Source organism: Aotus nancymaae, unplaced genomic scaffold (genome assembly GCF_030222135.1).
Source record: "Aotus nancymaae isolate 86718 unplaced genomic scaffold, 86718_ANA_hifiasm-v0.15.2.pri h1tg000010l, whole genome shotgun sequence".
Taxonomy (NCBI): domain Eukaryota; kingdom Metazoa; phylum Chordata; class Mammalia; order Primates; family Aotidae; genus Aotus; species Aotus nancymaae.
In genome coordinates this window covers 32,780,196-32,784,275 of record NW_026988421.1, presented here as the reverse complement: position 1 = coordinate 32,784,275, position 4,080 = coordinate 32,780,196, and positions in this window count along the sequence as shown.

Below are 4,080 nucleotides of genomic sequence, written 5' to 3'. Positions count from 1 at the left end.
TCCTAATTTTGCTGGTCTTTTTCAGCAGGAGAAGTGATATTTTGTGGTCTTTATAGTTGACAAGTCCAGGATCTTATAATGCTAATTTCGCTCTCAAGATGGCATTAGTATGCCAAATACCAATGAAATCCATGCTGATGGCTCTTCTCATAGCGGTGACATCTTGATGCAAGTCTTTGTATTCACGCGGCTGTGACATAGCCTTCAATTTCTGTGCTTTATCTTTGTGAAGAAAACGAAATATAAAGTACAGTTCTTGGTTGTATGCCAAGGCACGCAGGTCAAAATAATATTTTGCATAAACACTGGTAGACACATGAATATTAAACTCAAGTAGCTCCAAAAAACACTTCTCCATGTTGCTCGTTGTCTCAACTGCAACATCCTTGGGATTCTGGCTGTTACCCACACTCCAGTGGCGACGATTTCTCCAAACCTTGGAGGCCTGAAGTATGGCTCCAAGGACAATTTGTTTCCAATTAGTAGGACAAAGATCGATGTTAGCATTAGTTAAAAGGCGTTCAATGTACACCAATGCTACGATTGCACATGGAGCTGTTAGTTTTGTGACTTTAAAAAGATTACAGAAATATTCGAAAATGCAGTTGTGTGTAGGATCATCCTCAAAAGATTTCCCTGGAATCTCTTCATGTGAAAATGGATGTATTGGCTCATCAAAAATAGGCAGAGATCTATTTGCATATCTGAGCTTTCTGTTGTAATATATTGCAAAAAATCACACTTTCTATTATGTGGCTGAGATCAGGCTTGCTGACTGTGCTGTTATCTAGCAATATGGTGGAACACGAGCTGTATTTTCTATCAAGATGCCACAGAGGTATAGAATACAGGCGAATGCTTCTCCTCTTTCCTTGCACACTCATTTGATACTTTCTCAGGAAGAGTGTGCTTGCCCTTGGATGGTCAGAAGCAATATCTTTGGGCATTTCCTGGTCGCTGATGTGCCGCAGGTCAGGGCCATTGCCGGCTCCCAAATCCCACAGGGCAGGCTCCACAGCAGTAGGGTCTGGCGCTTCCACCACCTCCCCCTCGATCGGTTCTGCCTGGTGCACCCTGTGCTGGCTCTGCTTGGGTCTGGCATTGGGGAGCACCATGATCTCTCTGCCCGGCCTCTGCTCCTCTCTGCCTCGGTCTGCACTTACGCTTGACACTGCCTCATAGATGTCACAGCTGCCAGACCCCTGCCCACACAACCACCTCAGGCCCCAAATGGGTCTGGAACTGGTGTTGGACATGCTCCTTCTGTCTTGGCCTGTACCTTTGCTTGCCACCGCGTCATTGATGTCAGAGCTGAAGGACAGAGCCTCAGACTGCCTACGCAGACCTCACCTGCGGCTGACTTTGGGGCAGAAACAGCAGCTCAGTGTTTTCCCCATGGGGCACCTTGGCTCCTCTCCAGCAGCTTGGACCTTCCCTTGCCTCCCAGTCTGTAGAGTTCAGCACTTCACCTCTTTCAAACACAGGCACGCTGGCAGGGCCTGCCCTTGGCTATGGGGCTGCACCCCACTAGCAGCTCACTCCTCGCCTCAGCTGCCTCCCCTGAGATGACTGTTCTGAAGGGAACCTGCTTGATTTAAAATGGGTCTAGATACAACAAGCCTGAGAGCTGAGATTTCGGAGAAGACAGCACAGAGGGAGTTCCTCCTTCCACTGCTTTCTACCAACTGAAGGAGGTTGCCCTACCAACCACCAGAGTTCCATCCTGGTGCCCAGGAACCAATCAGGCACAGTGTCCTCCACGAGGCGCCCCCACCCGCATTGTGATGTGGGTTGTAACGCAATTTTTATACTCCTCTTTCCTCACCAAGCCTGTCTAATTCCAGGAAGAAGTGTTTCTCCTTCTTCCTTCTAATGTAACATCGTTTTGTCCTTTGCATGTTTCATTGGTTTGGTTCCTTTTATTAATTATGTGTGTAAAGGTTAGCTCCTCACTGATCACTAGACAATAAGCTCCAGGAGGAAAAGGATTTGTTTCCGTTTTGGTTGCTATTTTATGCCAGTAACCTATAGCAGTGTCTGGAACTTAGTAGGTGCTCAATAAACATTTACTTAATGAGATTAAAAAAAAAAAAAAGCCTCAAGCTTAGGTTTTTTCCTTTGTTTTGGCATTTTCCCTAAGGCTGGAAGACCAGATCTCCCTGGCACCGCTGGAGTTTGCAGGCCTGGGGAAGGCCTGCAGGACTGGGCTGAGGGGCGGGCCTTTGGGACACCCTGGTGGCAGGGGCGTGGGGGCTGCAGCCTGGTCTGGGTGTGAGCTGGGGGTCAAGAGGAGGAAGGCTGTGCCTTGCACGCAGGAGGGGCTCAGCATATGCCTGTCAGATTGACTTGAGGCCCGGTCTTGTGACCAAATTGTGAGGGCCCAGCACTGGGGGTTGGTGTTGGACTAGAACCTGGTAAGCTCTAAACAATGCAGGCCTTAGAATGGAAAGATTTTAACTAATCCCCGAAAGCCAGAAAGGATCAGCCTTCAGGGAGGCCAAGAGCGACAGGAAAGAGGATTGGCTGTCAGATGCTAAGTACATCCCATGCCCTGAGCTGGGGCAGGTGGGCGTGGCTGGGTGCTGGGCACTGGTGTGCAGTACTCTCACTGCTCGCAACAACTCTGAGGTAGGCACTGTTTCCCCAAAGTAGAAGCAGAGTCCCGCAGCAGTAGAGGGTGGTGCCTGCTGTGGGCCAGCTCCATGCTTGGCCCCCTTTACCATCTGTTGGAGTGGTGCTGGGACCCATCGGCGTAGGGTGCTGCCCGCAGGCTCGCCACGCTTTCCTCCTCTGTAAAGTGCACCTGCTGGTGATGCCTCGCTCGTGCGGGTGCTGTGAGGGAGAAATGAGAGTCTGCAGGAGGCATGGGGCACGGTACCTGGCATACAGGACATGCTGGCTCCTAACTGTCATCCTGGCCACCTTCAGAGGACAAACAGCTCTGTCCTGGGTGGCTTAGGACAGTTATTTTGTTTTTAACTAGATAATTTTAGATTATTCTTCAGAGAAGACTATCAGAGAGGCACAAGTGTAGTTTGGAAAAGCAGAGTCAATACATTTTATTTTTGGAAAATGAAAACGCCAAATGGTGGTGAAATCTCAACCATAACAGCAGTAACTTGAAACCTGTGTATACATGCATGGATTACAGAGATGGGAAAAACACGAGTTTCCATCTTTGGGCCAGCAGCCTCAGAGAAGGGGAAGCTACAGGGCCTTGTCCCCTCGAGGTGCCCCTAAGAATAGGCGGGGTACATAACTTTTAAATTGCAGGTGCCACTGGGAAGCAAAGTCACGGAGGGATTGTGCTTTACAACTGGCTGCATCCACAGCATGGAGAGGACCTGCATGTGGGTGGCCTGGAAGATAAACTGTCCATGTTTTTTTAAAAAAAAAATTGTTCTCAGGCCCCTGAGGAGGGGATGGGGAACCAGACTCTGCTGTAGCCCTGGCGCTTGCTCAAGCAGGCCTGGGGCTCCAGCTCCCACAGCCTGGTGTGGGCTCAGGGCTTTGCCAACACTTTTTGTGGTTGGTTGTGTTGAGCAGCCTCCCATGAGCCCTGGCCGACCTTGAACTGGCAGTGGTTCCTGGGATCTTCAGAATGTTTGGCCCTTGTGGCTGAAGCCACCTGAAGTTCTGTCTTTACCCCCTTGTCTCCCTGGCATCTTCGAGGCACCCCCTAAGAGAGGCCCTGGCCCAGCATCCGTCTTACAGCTGGTGGCCCTCGGGAAAATCCCTACTTTGATGGAGCACCTGTGCCAGGCACCATGCTGAGTGCATCATATCGAGACCTTGAGACCTCATGGCAGTCTCCAAAAGTAGGTTCTGTTGTTAGCTCTGTTTAATTGATGAGTAAATGGAGGCATGGGGAGGTTAGGGAGCCTGCCCAAGGTCACATGGCTAGTAAGCTGTGGAGCTGGGATGTGAATTATGCCACCTGCGCTTGTAGAGGCCTCATAAGAGAAACTTGGGAGGAACAGAGCAATCTTGGGTGCTGCCCTCCCCTCTGTCTGTCTGGCCCCCACTGGCTCCAGGAGCTAGCCACTGAGCTAACAAGAGGGCCTGCCCACTAAGCACAGC